We start from the raw sequence: 18263 nt of genomic DNA, 5'->3' as shown, positions 1-18263 counted from the left end.
TTGGCACTTTCTCCACACAGTAAGTGGAAATCTGGTTCTTTGTATTTCCCTAATTTGTATTATTTATAATAACAATGTCTCCTGAGCTGGTGGTGGAAGTCAAATGACAGACCCTTCACCTATTATGCCATATTTTTTATCAATTAGCTTGCTGAATATTCCAGATGAAAATAGTGTTTTTATTGGCCACAACCCGGGCTGTGCCTGAAGAAGTACTTTGGTGAAATGAACATTAGGAAAGCTTTGGAATATTAAGCCAAAAATAGTTTTTTTGTGCTCAAATAAAATACTCTCCTTAGCCTGTTACACGCATAGTGTACTATTAAGCCGTTATTTCAAAACCCGCCTATTTTCAGACTTCAGCATCTGTAAAAAAATGAATAATGATAAAGAGGGTATTCATATTTTCAGGCTTTTAAAAAGCCCATTGTGTAAGTCACCAGCTCTTACAATAGGCATCTGTCTGAAAAATATTCCTCAAACTTTCACATGAAGTGGTGCTGTGTTCATTAAACACCCTGCTTTTGTAGTCCCCTTTGGTCACAGATAAAACACTTCTGAAGAGCTTCCCAAAGCAGGTCTGTGAAATCACATATATTTCTGTCTTGAGGCGAGCCTACCTGGATGCTCACAAGCTACAACAGACGTGGCATTTATTGATGGCTGTGTCAAGAGCTGAGCAAATTTATTTCACATGAGTAAATTTTTCAGATGAGATGAAGGATGGGAAGTGAATTATTTTCCAGGCGATAACTCATGCTACATATCCACATGCATTTTACCAGAACTAGGCTAAAGGACTACTGGGTATGTTAGGACTTCAGATGCCTTTTGTGTTTTCTTTCCTTTTTAGGACATACTAGAGCTGTATAATTAAATGGAGATTATTGGCAACATTATTTAGCAGTCATTATGGAGTCATTAGGGTTCTGCTTGGGCAAGAAGATAAGTCCCCTTCCTCTCTCACACTTAATGCTTCTATCAACAGCTTAGAAAAGTGGTTCACAATGAATTGCTACTTAAGTAGTCCTATCTTCCTCTGCAATCTCCCTCCTGTTGTTCTTCCCTGTGGGCTAGCTCAGAGGGTCAGTACACTTAGCTTGCCTGATGTAATGCAGGCTTTCCGATAGCTTTTGGCACGTTGCAACTGCTCCTGTAAAAAAAAAAACAAAAAAACCAAAACCAACAAAAAACCCCCCACCCAAACAAAAAACAAAAAACAACCAAAATCCACAAAGCTGGGACTCACAGGGGATGGAGAAAGGGTCATTGCTGACCCAAAGAGTGATGCCTTTCTTATACTTTTGTCTTGCAAGTAATGGACTGCGCTGTGAGTTGCTGTCTGCAGGCTCCTCAGACACTGCGGTGCCCTCTCCTTCCTGCGCAGTGGATGCTTTTCGCTATGATATTGCTCAAAGCTCCGGGTTGCTCCGTGATGGAGTTATGCCACCTAACTGCTTTCCAGGCTCCATGGCTCTCTGGTGGCTGCTCTAACACACGGTTTTTGAGGGCTGGATTCCCTCCATACCATATGGTGGAAGTGGGCATACAGTCTGGTGTCATTACATAGCAGTTAATAATTCTGCAAATAAGTGTGTGTGCGCACGTGTGTGTACGTTAGGGCTGGCCAGAAAAGGAAACGTCTGTTTTGTGGGAAATTCCAGGTTGTCAACATTTCATTTTGTTCTGCGCTGGAATGAAACATCAACATTTCCGGATACCTGGCAAAATGGGACAGTGTGTCGGTGCCTGCCTTCCCGTCCGTCAGTGCCTTCAGCTGCTGGCCCGGCAGCGCTGCGTGGCACCCAGGCACCCAACGCCTGGGCTTCCAGCGTGATGGGCAGGGGCAGAGGGCTGCCAGCTGGCCAGGCTGCCCAGGGAGATTCCAGAGAAAGTTTAATGAAATCAGCATGCTGCCTTTGAGAGGCAAACAGCTTTGTATTTTCAAAGCAGATCATTACCGTGTTTTGTTTTCTTATGGTTTAACTTGAAATTTTGATTTAAACAAGGTGAATCAAATGTCCCTTCTTTTTCAACTGATCACTTGATCCAAACCTGAGAGGCCCAAGGAGTCTGCTGACTGAAAGGCAAAAGGAAGGACTGTGCACATATGCACAAAAGCAATGGCAGTATTTTCTGCTCTTCCAGGATAAAAATCCTCTTTCAGAGTTGTGTGCCCTCAGCTGGGGGATGTGGCAAAATAGCACTCAGCAGTTCCCAGGAGAAGGCCTTTAAAATAGGAAAAAAAGAAAAAAGTAAAGGGTTTTAATTGTGACCTTTTCTTTTCTACTGGAGCGTAACTGAGGATTTAATTTTATAGGCTTCATTGCTGAACACTTCAACACTTTCTGTTTAATGTGTATGAATGTGGAGGTGAGGGGTAAGAAGTGCGTTACACCGGCGTAGAGCCAGCATGGGCTAATCCTACAAGGTGCTGAGCACCAGCAGTTATCAAGAGCCAGGGCTTACCAGTCAGAGATGGAAGAACATGTTTCCACCTTAAACCAGTAACAATGGCATTCATTCTTATTGTGCACATCTAAACTGAGTCCCCAGGTCCACTTTCACATCCTGGGCACCGCTGAATTTGGTGTCAGGACACAACCTTTTATCCCTCATCTCTGCCACATGCTCCCCATGTCCCCTGGACACCAGGCCCCTGTCTCCCTGGCACTGGATGCAGCCACTGATGCAAACAGGAACTTTGCTGGTAGTTCCAGTGGTACCAGGACTTTATTAGAGAATTTTGCAGTCAGTTTTAATGATGCCAGGATTAGACTACAGAGTTAACAGAAGATGAGAGGGCAAGTGTTCCGGGACATTAGCAAAGCAGTATAGATGTCTGCAATCTGCTGCCCTAGAGCATGCACCTCAAAATACACTTCTGCTCTAGAAATAAAGCCTTTCCTCTATTTTAAAAGCTTTTTCTTCCCCCCCCCCCCCCCCATCATCAAAAAAGCAGGGCCACACCTCTCACTAAACTGGTGGACATTTCCTTCTAAGTAGATCTGTATATGCTGTTGCAGGTACCTGCCTGAAGTATTCTTTCCATTATACCTCAGAGATATTTAATAGCTAAGCAGTGACAAAGCTCTGAGACAGATAGGATAGTAATATATGTATACACACAAACACATACAGAATGATGACATTAAATTTGAATCACAACCTACCAGAGACCTTTGATTTTCAGAGAAAAGTTAATATGAAGAAGCAAGAAATCTGATATGCAGAGCCAGTAACTTCTCAATATGTTTTAAATCCTGCAGCCCATCTTGTGAGTCAGTTGATCCCACTGAGTTTGTTCAGGTCTGGTCAGAATTGCAAATTGGTCTCACCCTGGAAACGTTATTTTGGAAACAGCAGCTGGGTGAATGGCATGCAGGGCGGACAAAGCCCCACTGAGGCACGTGTGAACGCCTGAGCAGAAGTGGAAGAATTTCATAGTCATTACTGCAAACTTTTTCAATATTATGCATGAGTAGTGACAGGCTTGCATTGTTAATCAGAGTAATTAGGATTTGGTTGACGCATGACAATAACCTGTGCCTCATAAAGGCCTGAAGGCAATTCATTTTCTCCCCTTTTCCTAGGAGTCTCCTATTGTGATTCGTAGATAGCCCAGCAGGAATGCAATCAGGAAATCTCCAGTGAATCAGTGTCCCTAAATCTTCAGGCTTGACAGGTTGAAGTCTGACAAGCTATTAGAAAAAACTACTGATCATTAGGCTGTCTAAAATAGACTTAGCTTGTTTCTGTCTGTATTCATTGATTTATCTGCAGAATGATATTGTTTGAAGCTTAGATTACTCACGCTGCCGCCAGCTGACATAGTTTGTATGATAAAATGGCAAAGCACGGCTCTGGCTAAACATGCAAGTCTTTCTGTCTTTGCTGTTTCGTTGCTTTTGACTCATTCTGTAGTAACAAAAAGTTGGTTCAATATTATTGTGAGAAACAAAACCAGAAATATACTGAACGGTTTAAAGCAGTTTTTGATCTCCCCAAACCTAGTATCTCTGACAAATATGGAAGGATAGTGTCAGCTTTCCCCATATCATTTCAGAGCAGTGATTTCTAGGTCGACTGCTGTGGGCTACGCTCTTTGCTTCATAGAGTTCAGAATTAAGCTTATTACAAAACGCCTTATAAAAGCTCTCCTTTATGCATGTCTTTTCCACTCCTAAGCAATGTTTTAATTAAAAACAGAATTACATTTAAATTTAATTTAAAATAAGCTGATTAGGTCCTAATATATTATTTGAATTGTGATATTTACTTCCAGAGTTATTCTTATACTCCACTTAAGCTTTCATTTAAAAAAAAAAGCACATCAGATTGGAAAATTTCTGAACAGACATTTTTCTTGAACAGGATTGTATTCTTGTTTGTCATTTACAATGACATCCGTTTTTCCAGTCTTCCTGTCTTATACTTCTTCCATTTTTAAAAAATTGCTGGCTTTCTTGTAGGATTCAAATCTCAAAGTGGTAAATAAAGAACTAATTTATCACTTCTTTCCCATTAGCAAGAATACTGTCACCCTACTCTTGGAAAAAAAAAAAAAAAAGAAAAAAGCATCTATTTTGCACCATTATGCATGTAGAATATATGTGCATAAGTAACCTTAAACATGCGCTTGTATACACTTGCATATACATATACATATGGTACATATGTGGTAGGTTACCTACATAAATTCTCCTGCTTGTGAAAGACATCTAATATAAACTCTAAAAGAAGTAAAGATTCACTTGTTACTTAAAGCAGATAGAAATACAGACAAGTAGCTTCCTAAATATTTGTTTACATTTACAGATACTAAAAAAATTTTGCATGGCACAAGCATGGCCATATTCCTGCTAAAGAATCAAGGGATACTAAAGTCCCAAGTTTTATGCAACCATGACATTCTTTGTATTGCATTCTTCTTTTTAGTAGCTGCATTAATACGATCTGCCCTTTACATTCACATTGCACTGTATTTCCATTTATTACTTTAAGAAGATCCACGTATAACTTGCTAAGAGAGAGCACAAAAACTCTGGGAGGCTTTCCCAAGTCTCTGCACAAAGGCTGAAGCTGCTGTTAGAACCTATTGTGGCTTGATTTGTAGTCTTCACACACAGATGGCTGAAGGAGGTTTACCCTGCTGCATCTTGTATGAAAGGTGAAATACGTGCAACCACACTGATGTTTCCATTTAGCCAGGCATCAGAATTTAATAAAGCTTCAAGCTTTTTGCAAAGATAATTTTAAATCTTTTTGTAGAGGATAAAGAATTCAGTATGGTACCTTCACTATATGTTGTTTACTAGGATTTAATATAATAGAAATCTACATTAATGTTTTTTCAGGAGCAACCAAAAATACTCTCTTTCAGTTATTACAGCATGCCCATCTCTCTGGCCAGGTTCTACATTTGTCTCCTCACCCCCACCCTGCCCCAACGATGCTATGAATGATGTTAATGTCGATCTGTGAAAATTTATGAAACAAACACTGATGGAACATTAAATTCTGAGTTAGTATGTGAATCAGATGGAGAAGGTTTCTTGTGACAGCTTTCCTTAGGCCTTTTCATCGTTCTGTTTTGTTTTCTGCTTTTTATGTTCAGTGAACATTTCAAAAGCAATTCAGAGACTTTTGGGTTAGTAACCTATAAGTCTCCACTGAAAAATAGTTAGTTGGGGAATTACATAAAAATGAGGAAGCTTTTTAAGGGAGGATTGGAAATAGCAGTTAAAAGTAAAATATTTGCAAGTAGAATGCATACTTTTAAAAGGATAAATGTATGCCTGTCATCAATAGCATTGATAAAAATGGAGTCTGAATGAGCCCCAGCCAGCAGCAGCTGGCATTGTTACACAGCAGTGTAATAGACACCATTCAAGATGAAAAGACATCTTCCAAAATATGGAAGCTGTGTCCAGAGAAAGAAAACAGAGGAAGAGTATAATCCCCAGCAAAATAAATGTTAAACCACAGCAAAGCAAGACAAAAATATTAGTGGAAGCAACTTGCAGAAGTAATGAGAGCTAACAGTAAAGCCTTTTGTATATACATCAGAAGCAGAGCAGTTGGACAGTTAGCAGGATGAGAAGAAGCAGCAAAGGAAGATAAAGACATTATGGAACAGCTAAATGAATTATTTGCACTGGTTCCCGCTGTAAATGAGGTGGGAGTTTTTCACACTGGGGTCATTCTTTACACAGAATGAGTCTGTATAAACTCCCAGATTAGAGTGTCAGAGATTTTAGAGTAAATCAGTACCACAACAAATCAGTAACAATAGATGGCATTCACACAGGAGATTTGGAAGAATTCAAATATGAAATTGTCAGTCAATCAACTGTCATTGTGATTGATCAAATCAGCACTAGTGTCAGGATAACATGAAAGGTAAAGATAATGGGAACAAAAATAATCAGAGGAGTTTTCTATAAAGGAGTCTACCCTTCCACTTGCAAAAGTGATGACCAAAAGGGTAGTGTGGTAAAAATACCTAAATTATGAAGATATGAAATTTTTGCAACAGTACGGGAACTAAGGACCATCTTATTAGACAACAGGAAAATATAGAAGAAGGAAGTGATTTTTTTTTGTTTAGCACATCGTTAAATTGTGGAACTCCTTGCTGTAGGATAGGTGCTGTGAAGGACAAATGGGAAGTTTTTCTCCTGAAGTTACTGGATTAGACAAATTAATGAAGATCAGATTCTTTACTGCACATTAATAAGTGGTGGCCTATGTGCTGCTTCTGGCTCAGAAAGTGTTTCAGTTGCTAAATGTTGGAAGATGGGAAGCAGGCAATAGCTGAAGTGCAGACACTCAGAAGAAAGGCACAGGATGAGCCCTGTCTTAATTGAACCTGCTGCCAGAGGTAAAACAATGTCAAAAAGACATTGGTCTGGACCTGTGTTGTATTTCTTGTGCTTTCACCCCACCAACTAGGCTTTTTGTCTGTATAATTCTCCTCATTTCCAGGAATGCTCACTTGTGTGATAGTTTTTCCTCTTGACTGGATGACTGGGCTCAGCCTGGGCAGGAGAAACCTAAGGGAGATGCCTAAAGGAGGCCCCTTTTGCAACCTTTGAATAAAACTCTATTTAAAAATGTCATCATTTTCTGTCTACCTTCAAAAATAATATGATTCAACAAACAAAACAACTGACCACAGTGAATTCTTCCACAATGTTTTTGCTAGTTTAGTATTACCAGCTTTTATCACCTCAGCATGTATTTAGGTCTGCCTTTGGTTTTGGGTGGGGACAGAAATGGCAGGTAAGTTCTCCCACCTGTATGGCCTCTGACTTGAAGAAAGCAGAATGTGAGGTATTTTCTTTAGCCACGAGACTGTGACACAGGACAGATAAAGTGATTTGCTCCCATGTATGCAGGAAAACCTGCAGCCAAGCCAGAAAGCAAATCCAGGATGTCTGACTCCCATTTCCATCCTGACCGTTGGAATGTCCTCTGTAGTCAGTAAGAGTTCAGATCATGAGGTATCACTTCAGAATCTATTCAGGGTATATGCCTTTTTAAAAAAATGTTTTCCATGCTCCATCATAAAAAAATTCAGCTTGAACACAGTTAACTCAGCCCAAGTTTTAGAAACAAGATTTAGGCCCTTCAGGGGATTGTCCTTCCCTGGTGTTGTTAATCCTGTGGTTTTTAAGGCATCTTTTTCATAAAAAGGAAATGTGTTTTGCTTTACTTCAATGTTTACAAGTGTTTGTCTGGGAAATATAGGATTATAAAGGAACACATTTCAAGCACCACGCTGGGTGTGTTAGTGCTTTGTATTCTGCTACCACATCTGAACTTCCTTCATGTTGTGTTTCATAACGTCCCAGACAAATAAGAATGAGATCATATTTGCTAGAATTGTTTAATCGTCAGTGGTCTGACCCTGAAAAAGATGAAGCACGTTAGCTTTCTTTCACCCTGGATGGGAACTGAGGTTGTACAGCATCTGGCAGGATGTTCTCAGCACCTCACAGAATGTGTGCTTTTAACTTAAGTCCCAGACCACATCTATTTTCTTCAATATACTGCAAACATATAATTACAGTTAGCACAATTGGTACTTTCATTTTTAACTAAAATGTCTCTACCCAGCAGGCAAAATAATAATCATGAGATGACACTGTGATGAATGACAATGCCTCCAACAAAGTGCTTGAGCCATAAATGGAAAAAGACAGTAAATTTCATCCTATTTTTTTAAATTGCATATGCTGCAAATCCATTTTAAATGAAAATTAAATAATGCATTTTGAGCTACAAATCACAATAGGCTTAATGCAATAATGCACCCACTTCTCTTGTCCTCAGTTCAAGTCGTGGTGGGGAGTTTCAAGACAATGCCTAATAAAAGACACATCGATTTGAGGGTGGTTCCTTGTGATAAGGCTGTTTCCAGTTGCAGCTCTTTGCAGTCTTTCATTTTAAGGACCAAAGAAAAGGAGGTGAAGCCAGGAAAAGGGGTAAAGAAAGATAAAATTTGCCAACCATAATGTGTTTGGGGTACCCTCGTCCCTCTATCTGTAAAATTGTACAGCCCATTGATTACAGTGGTATTTCTCCTGACCCAATTTTACACAAATGGAACAGCATCAGGCCTTCAGATAACCATGATTTATGCCTTTCCTGGCAGTCACAGCAGATAACAGTGTTAAACTATACGTTCTCCTGTTTAAACACATTGACATTTGTGACGTAAGATATTCTCTTGGAAATGACAGATACGATAATTTTGTACCAAAGCTCACAAATGGATTTTAAGGAATTGAAAACAATTGCATGTGTAAGTTTTTAATTGTTTTCCTTTTTGGGGTTCAAACCAGACTAAATTTCTATTCCTAATACATAGCATTAATGAAATAATTTACAGACTGATTGAAATGCTGTCATTTTTCAAAGGTTTTCTGGCTGAACACCAGCTTTTCAGTAAATGGAAATACTCAATAAGAAGTTCAAACTATTTCAGAAAGGCTTAAATAAAAATATTAAAACTCCATCGGAAAAAAATCATAAGCATATTTTTGCAAGGAACATGAAATACACTACCCATTCTTTGCATGGCTCTAAACCCAACACCTATTTAGATAATATTATTTTTGTCATCTGAATTTCCTGGATCTTTAGACAAAAAGAAATACCTTTTTGCTTCACAGATTAGCACACATTCTTCCTGGGGAGGAATCCTCTTTTGGGGTTACTTCTAGGGACTCACCACCCCTATCATTTGGCAGCTCCTGAGCTCCGAAGGAAGAGAGTGAAGCCCATACAAGCTGCTCTTCTGCCTTTCCATACAGCTGGCACACTCTGATCCCCAGTATCGGGGCTGTAATACAGCTAAATTAACAGAGGGTTTGTCTGTACCACGATCACAGAAATTCCCTTCCAGATTATGGAAAAAGTGGATTCAGAGAATCTGTCTTGCCTGCTGAAAAAAAGATTTAATGAAAAATTGATGGTCAAATCAAGCACTAGTCTCTCCTCAGCGAAACCCTTGTTGGAGCCAGAATTCCCGTAAGTGCTAGTAGCGAACTGGAATAAGTTTAGAAGAGCAGTACCAGCTGAGGAGTAACGGCAGCACCATATTTGGAGAATGCCGTCCATTTGCTCTTGCTTTATAACATTCCTGAGAGTGGTAAGCACTTGAGATTGCCACTGCTGGGCATGCCAGCTGGCTTGCTTTCCTTCTTCTGTTCTGCAGAAGAATCCTGGCAAGTGAAATATTTTCAAAATGTGTTTCTGACACAGTGGTGGAAGACTTACAGCCATTGTTTGAAACAGGCAAGAAGAAATAGCTATATGTGTCCTCCTTGTTAGAAGTCACATCTTAAGGAAAAAGTTCTGGATTTTCACCTCAGAAGATAGGTGTATTTTGAGTCTTGCAATGGCAACAACCTTGGCAGACTAGTTTTAGTGGAAACACTTGTTTTAATAAGTGAGGAAACACAACAATTACAAATGTATTTTGCCACTTGAGTGTCTCTTGACAAACATTCTGTGGGGATTGTAATATAAATACTTAAATGCTTTTCCTCATTTCAGCATGCCACTTGTGAAAAATTTTGTCATAACAAACCCCATCTTCCCTGCTTTTCATTTATCTCCCTAAAATAGAAATGGTCTTTTTCCATTTACCCTGCTAGAATAAACATCTATTAATTCTCCCAGGTCACAAAAACTTCAGCTTCTGAAGGTTAGAAATGTCTGCACAGTATGCAACTCCTTTGGTTTAGTTCTGCCTTGAATCAACTAAACAGAAAATGTCCAAATATTTGCCCGGTAATGGGAAAAATGAATGTAATTGATCCACAGCTCTTATGTACAACATCAAAGTACTTAGAGACAAGAAGCTATTGTAAGACAGTGACTAATAACTGTATGAGGGGATTTCCATTAGCGGGCCCACAAGGAAGATGATTCTAATTTGTGAGTGCCTTGTGAAAAGTTAAAACTGTCATGAACTATACAAGGAGTTTTTAATAAAACCAAAGTCATGGAAAGAGGCATTGCTTTTTATATGTATGACCTTGGAATACCCCAATTAAGTTCAGATGCAATCATAAATTACTTGAATCCACTGACTCCTCCTTAAAATCCTCCTATAAAATGATTTAGTATCTTCTACCCCAAATCTTCCAAATTACTGTATTTTTGATATCTGTGGGGACCAAACTGAGTTACAATGAATAGTTCTAAAATCTCATATGATCCTTTCCCTTACCCCAGAAAATGCAACCTGATGGAAGTGTCGCAGCTCCCGGCACAGTGCTACTTGTGAGGCTGCCATAGGTTAACTCTTGAGGTACCTGCTACTGATATCTAGACAACACACTTAAAATGAAAGAAAAGAGAAATAAAAGACAGAGCAGGGAGCTAATTCTGCCACCTTTGCTTTTACTTATACTTTGCACACAATATTTAAAAGGTGGCAGCAAATAACTTGCTCTGCAGAATGTCCTCCGTGGTATTTTCATAATGTTCTCAGATGAAAGTTGCATTTCAGCTTTTACTCTAGTTTAGGAAGCTTGTGCTGTTGTCAATATCTGCTTAAAGTATTATCTTAGACGCTTACAGATAAAAGTTCATCTTTACTTTTTAATTGTACTTACATATGCAAGGGACATATATAAATATATATATGTGCATAACATTTCTTTCATATCATCCCATACACCATCAGAATACTAACCGTTAAACGCACTTTGGATTTTTTTCTCCGTGAGCTACATTGTTCCTCTCAGAAGTGCATATACAATGGAAGGGGGAAGAAAGAGTAAGAGCATCTTTGTCTTTTCAGTCTTTGTGGATGGCTGAAGGGCAGGAATTGGGGGGACCAGGACCTCAAGTCTGCCTGGAATCAGTGTGAAAAGAGAGGTAAAGAGACTATAAAATCCTTAATTTCTTTGCTTTCTCTGCATTCCAGTGGGACTGCTTGGTAGGAAGGAAAGGAGATAGCTTGTTCTCTGAAAAGGTGCATCACAAATTCTTCCCCATTTGTGCCAAAGTAGTATAAAGGATTGCATTTTTTCTGAGACATAGTGCTTTGGATGTGCTCCCTGATGTGGTTCAGCTTCCTTGCTGCCTCTTATTTTAGCCCATGCCTTAACGGTATAATTTAACCTTAAATTAGAGGCATATTTTACCCTTGTTTTGTATGCAGAAATTCCTTTGATGTAATTGGGAGCCCCATGCAAAGATGGAAGGTTTATCATGGCCCTTTGAATGCATGTGACATGGCAATTTGTCCAAGACATATTCTCATGCAAGAAGAATGGGATCCCATTGTGGGAAAATCTAGGGCCAAACACTGCGCAGAACTGACATCAATAGGATTGAGCACAGTGTGAAGTTATGGCAAAATCTGATGTATTAGGTGATTTGTGCCAGTGGGGTTTTTTTATGCATCCACTACTTTTCACATTACTGATGGAGAGTGCATATCATATTGTCCTGAGAAACCCTAACTTGTTGCAAGAGGATGAAAGGAAGATGTTCTCAAGAGTCTGAGTGACCGTTTTAATTGGATACATGTGGACAGAGTCCAATCCAAAGCTCACAGAAACCTGTGGAAGAGATCCTGATGGCTTTTGGATGAGCCCCACTATGAAATCTTAGGATTAGGATTTGAAATAGAGTCAGTGAGCACAGAAGCCACTGCCTTACCAGATAAAAAGGCATGATGTAGTGTTGCAAGTGAGCATGCTCTTTTCAATTAACGCATCTCCAGGCTCTTTTTATCTTTTTTTCTCTTCATTCTTTCTTAATAAGGCAAGTTTTGCTGACCTTTACATGGCCTTTCATAAGAGACTCCCTTAAAGAATAAAGTTCTAAGCCCCAACTTGTCTCCTACAGAAACCTAAATAAAAAATATAAACAATTTAAAAGAGAGATGAAAAACTTACGACATCTTCTTACTTAGGCAGCAATTTCATTAGTGTTGTTCTAGCCCTTTGGCTATAACAGTGATCACATGTCCTTTGCAACCTCTCCATGAGGTCTTACTTTTTAGATACATTTAAATTGCATTCATTCTTTTAGCACAGGACATGATTACGCAGTGGAAGACAGGAGGGATTGGTTTGCAAGTTTTAGGGTTTATGAAAGACATGTGAGATAAGAAAATGTCGAGGAAAACAGATCATGGGAAGAAGCAGATGTTCAGCTTATGGCCATATCTTTGATCCTTTCTTCTTTGCATCTCCTTACATGATCTGTATGCAGAGATGGTATAGAGCCCACATTGCCAATGTGCAGAAGTGAGGGCATCGTGGGCTCATAGAAAGATGGGTCTGTAAGAGGACTGAAGGGGGTCATAGTGTCAGTTTTTGCACTGTTTTCTCATGAGAACATAGGTCCCATGTCAGCTACAGTGCAGTCAGTACACAGCCTCTAGCCCACATGTATAGCTACACAGGCAAATCTGGGTCAACAGCACTGCTGACTCTGAAGAAGCATTTCTGTGTATGTATGAGAGAATTGCTAGGAATTGTACCTGTACCAGAGCCTGCAGAACACTGCAGCAAAGACCTAGCCAAAGAACTTGAACAATGTGGTCAGATGATTTATATCAGGATGAGGATCTGGCTTTAAACAGGCAGAGGAAGGGAATTTTGAACATAAACAACATAAACATTTAAAATTAGTTCAGACTTTTGTTAGAAAAGGAATACTTAAACTGCTGCAGATAGTATGTGAATCTCCTTGTACCTGTGCATTAGCTTTCTGGATAATATCTTCAGTATCTCGCAGGTACTGAAGCTTGCCAGCTGTGTGTTTCTGCAGCTGCTTTTTATTGAAGGACACAGTAAACACTGCAGTCGTGTAAATCCTCTATAAATAGCTGTAGCAAAAGCCATCCCTACACCCTTTTCAAAGCTAAAAACGATACTAACTCCCTAGCCCCCTTCTACTAGCTTGTAAATTGAGTATAATATTAATAGTTACCCTTTTCTAAGTGTTTTGAGATCTTCTAATGAGTAGCGCTATGTCATAGTAAAGTTCAAAACATTAAAAATAGTTACTTATTTATTTCTTATAATTTCTGAGCCATCATTTTCAATCCACCTCTATTGTTCTCAGTAAGCAACTAAAATAATTAACAGCAGACAGCTTATTAAGAAATGGAAAGTGTTTTGGTTACTTGCTATTTGTGGGTATGCATTGTTCCAGCGTGGGAGCAGCCGATTGCAGCTCAGAGAATTTTCTGCTCACCACAGACATTTTATCTCCAATGTTTACCAGATTCTGGATCTGAAAAAATTCTGAGACCATCCAGCTTCTCTAAATTTCAATGTCCAAAAAAATGTAGTCCAAAATGAATAACTCTGCCTAAAAGGCTCCATCTAAATGTCATAATTTTTTACTGTTTAAGCCAACCTTCTCTCCTCCCACAGATTCTCTATCCCCAAACCGTCATGGAGCCCTTTAGTTCTCTCCAGAACTGTGGTGCAATCATTGATTAGGGGGTGGATATCACTCTGATGCAGGGCATGTACACAGCAACAGAAATACCATATAACTGGCATTTCATAACCATAAAAATAAAGTAAAAGTAAAAAAGGTAAAGGAAATCCTCTGTTGTCCTACACACAAAGAACATGTAAGACTTGTCTGTGTGTGCTCAGACTCGCTTTAGTAAGGAGGCTTTTCAGTCAGACACTACAGAGGGAAGACTACTGAGAAGCTGCAGAGACAGCAGTCGAGTGGCTGTAGGCAGGAAGAAGACACATTTTCTCTCAGGCGTCTTACAGTTTAAGATATAATGAATCAAAATTACTTAGCCTTTGTTTTAAGATTATTTTTTTTCTGTTTCAGAACTGAAGAAGAAGCTGCTTCCATGCCTGCAAGTTTGGCATTTGTTCTAAGGCTTTTAGTTGTTCTAATAAAATATTATTTCTACTTTTGGATATTTCCTGTTTTTCTATACGCAGAAAACTTATCATTGCTAGGGACACAGCTCTCTCCATTTCTGAGCTCTGTCTGTGAGTGTAGCTGAATCCAGGTCAGGCCTCAGGAGACTCCTTGGAGCCCAAGGTTCAGGACTGGGTGGTGCATGACGGGGACAACTACAGCCAGGACAGAGCCTTCATGCTGCTGGAGTGGTCTTACTTGAAAGAAAAGTTATGGCTTCGGAATGGGGTGATATCTGGCAGGGATATGTAGAGGGACCAAAAAGAATAGACCACCTTGAGAAGACTTCTCAAGAGAGAGAGAGTAGAGTGGCTGAAACACTTGATCTCCTGGGGCTAACACCATCCTGCCCCACCGCCACATTTCAGACCAGAACCATTTAAAATTAGAATCTAACAAAACTATTTTCTAGTAAAGCCGTTATATCATTCCTGGGTACCATTTTGTCTGTGGTTTGCACGAGCCAAAGCCTTAGCACCCAGCTTGCCTCAGCACTGCTGTTGCTCTTTGCGCATCTCAGCACTGTGTTCGGGCAAATCTACGTAATGATGTCAAATAGGGACAGAGAACTACGGAAAGCATGTAGCACAGATGGAGTCCGTATTGTCTTCACAAAGAATGCTTACCGTGAAGTATCAACTGGTGCTTTTAATTAAAAAAATGAGGTGGATTCCTAGATGGCCTGAGAGGAGCAGCTTCACAGATACTCCAGGAGTTAATCACATGCTAACAACAACGATAAGCATAATGGGCCTGGTGACTGAGGAGCCTGGCGGGAGGTTATTATAAAAATAACTGTTAATTTTTCTCCTGCAACTGTCTTGCTATGCTGCTTGGAGACAAGAGAGTTTCTGTCTGCTTGCTCCATGGCCATGACACTGTGTAGCCTGTCCCGCAACGCCTTGTACATGCTCCTGAGCCTGGAGCCACCTGTGACTTGAGGCCACCCCAGCCTTGCTGGAGGTCCTTGCTGTCCTCACAATTTTGCCTTTGGACTCTCTTCTGGAGTAGTTAACAAGGCAACCAGCTGGGACTGCCTGTCTGCCGGGAACTGTTTGAAGACCACTAGCTCATTTAACCAAAACTGTCCACAATGGCACTATTATTTTTCAGATAGCTTTTGGGAATAATGACTTGACCCAGGGGATATCCTGGCTTGATTCATCACTGTGCTAAGGATTAATATAATTACTGATACAAGGAACAAGACTGAAGGTATCAGATACGTAGGTACAATTTAAACCAAGATTTTTTTCTCAATTTCATTTTCTAGATCATCAGTTAAAAAGTAGAAAGATTTTAAACCAGACTGTATAATTCTGCAAGACACAGTCCCCTCCCTGACGCCTTTTTTCCTGTTCTATTTCTGGCCTGGGTGGTGGAGAGGATGATTTCTCCCTGGTGAAAAATAGTAAATGAATTATAAAAGCACACACTGTAACTTTTGGGGAATGGAATATGCTTCACATGCCTACTGAGTGATGTGCATGAAAATCTATGTACTGTACATGTTGCAGAAGAAGGCTTTTTTGTAAGATTTTTTTTTTTTTTTTAATGACCTGCCCCTAGAATACTAAAATTGAAACCTTGCTCTGGGTGGTCTTTATTTTTGGCTGAAGCCTTCTAATAGTTCCATAAATATTAATTTATGAAGAACGCAGAACACAAGTGAATGTAGAACTGACCACTTTCTTGGTGTTCTCATATTACTTAAGCTGTATTATTATTATTATTTTCTTATAGAACACTGGAATACTGTTAAAAAAATTAAATGGGACTTTTATCATTGAAAAAGTTTGTGGGTTGCTTATTTGGATCAAAACAAAAATAATCAACTGAGCAAATAACTGCAGAAATAAAGTGCAACAGTACTAGTTTTGACACCAGCCCCATTTGTTTCCTCTGAAATGTTTTGCCAGTCCAGCAGCCAGATATTTCAAGAACAGCCTCACAAGGGAAGATTAAATGTGTGTGTTTTTATAAAACAATGACATCTTGTTTTCAAAGCCCGGCAAGCTTAAAATGGACATTAGAGCAGCCACATATAAACTGCAGTTCCCAAGGACAACTGTTTAGCTTAAGTGCCATTTAATGTTCTCCTAAATGGTTCCGCTGTTTAGTGTGCAATATATCTTCTAGATTAGACCTTTAATCCTCTACATTGTGCTTGCTGTGTCAAAGAGGGCTTCATGCCAACATCTTCCTATTGGTGGGTCTCTTTCTCTCTCTTTTAACAGGCACATGAAGAACATCAAAGTCTTATGTTTTGCCTCTTTGAATCCAAACAAAAAACCCAGTTAAAAAATTTTGTGAACTAAAAGCTTTAAACAGTTTAATGTGTTTCCCTCTTTCTTTCTGCTTTAATTTTAGTGCTTTTATGAACACAAAGAAGTAGAAGGAAGACCAAAAATAGTTTATAAAGACTGTTTTTTAAATAAATTTTAAAAAATTGATATCAGTTAGCTGGGTACGTGGACTGTTAATGCGGACTTCAGAGGGCTACAGCTTTCACACCTCAGTGCCTTAAGGTGAAGAGGACTCAATGCCATTACAAGTGTGATACACAAAGCAGAGAAATTATCTGGTACACCACTTCTAAGCAGAGCAGGGTGTGAAACTAAGCCCAGCTTGGATGCTTAAGGCACAACAGTTTTTGCTGAGCCAGCAGTTGAGTGGACTAACCAGCAGACTCTCATTATTGATGGACCTTAAACGTAAGTACTGCTTTGCAGCATAAGTCAATAGTGGCTTTCCAGAAGCCAGCTCTGAATTTCTTAGTCTTGGCTATGCTTGCGTTTGCTCCTGAGAGGAAAATAAATTTGCCCTGTATGGCCTAAAAAGCAAAAACATCTGCTGGTATTATGAGCAGCCTTATTGTCCGAGTTCAGCAGCAGGGAGGTCTGCACTTGTTCAGCTCTGCTTTCCTGCTAAGCATTGAGAAAGCCTACGGGGATCATTATCAGGGCTCCTGAGGGCAGCAGGGGAATGAATCCACCAATCCAACACTGGTGGATTGGTGGCCAAAAAGGGCCACCCTGATGTCCTGGCTAGCAGCAAAATATGCTGTGTATCATGCAGGGGACACACATTTGGGAACAAGTTTGGAACACTTGCTCCAAAGTCAATGATGGACGGCAGCCACAGGCTAAGGGAGGGATTCAGCTCTGGGGAAGGTTAGCTGTGGTAGCTGGCAGCTGGATGACATGGAAGCTAAGGCTCAGTGGGTGGTGAGGAGGAAAAAATGATGGTGCAGCCTGAGCATTTGGTTAGAATAAATCCCACCTCACTTGGTCTGATTCATTAACCTGAACATCTGTCTAAAGGAAAGAGAGTGTTCCCCTGCTTATTGCCACTCACTGTAGTTGCTTCATTAGGTGCAAAATGGCTGTGCTCAGATACCTGATGCCCAATGTATCAGCCAGTTTTACTGTCACTTCTGTTATCCTTACCTACAAAAAAATAGTTTGCTTTGTACTTTGGGGCATTGAGAAAAGAAGAGAAATACATTTCACTTATTTTTTACTCACACTTCTGTTATTTATATGGGAGCTTATGAGTAAGAAATACATTTCATATTTGGGTCCAGATGCATACACACCCAAAAGTAGGAGTTTGTCCCAAAATTTCCATTATCAGATGTTATTTATATTTGGACTTGAATATTAACAAAACACATAGCCAGATGTCATCTATCTGAGAAGAAATGGAGTCCAAGTAACACTGACTAGGAAAGACAGCAGAGAAAACCCTTCCTATAAGTGTGGGACCTCCAGGTCTCCATCCTAGTTGATGTTTCTGCCAGCACTGAGGAGGAATCAATTCAATCCCCA

General features: G+C 39.7%; 1 long non-coding RNA gene across 2 annotated transcripts in view; it reads left to right on the top strand.

Annotated features, from left to right (window-relative positions):
* The window catches only part of LOC308072147, a 41677-nt gene extending 27248 nt beyond the window's left edge, over positions 1–14429 (top strand). The window contains exons 2-3 of one of the 2 annotated variants that reach the window (XR_013931547.1): positions 11321–11397; positions 14338–14429. This is a non-coding gene — a long non-coding RNA (uncharacterized lncRNA). Of the gene's footprint in view, positions 1–11320 lie in introns of both variants that reach the window. The other variant, XR_013931548.1, reaches the window with a different exon arrangement.
* The last annotated feature ends 3834 nt before the right edge of the window (positions 14430–18263 follow it).

Source organism: Falco punctatus (genome assembly GCF_963210335.1).
Source record: "Falco punctatus genome assembly, chromosome: 12".
Classification (NCBI taxonomy): Eukaryota; Metazoa; Chordata; class Aves; order Falconiformes; family Falconidae; genus Falco; species Falco punctatus.
Note: the sequence above shows the minus strand (reverse complement) of the source record. Positions and strands in the feature narration are given on the sequence as shown.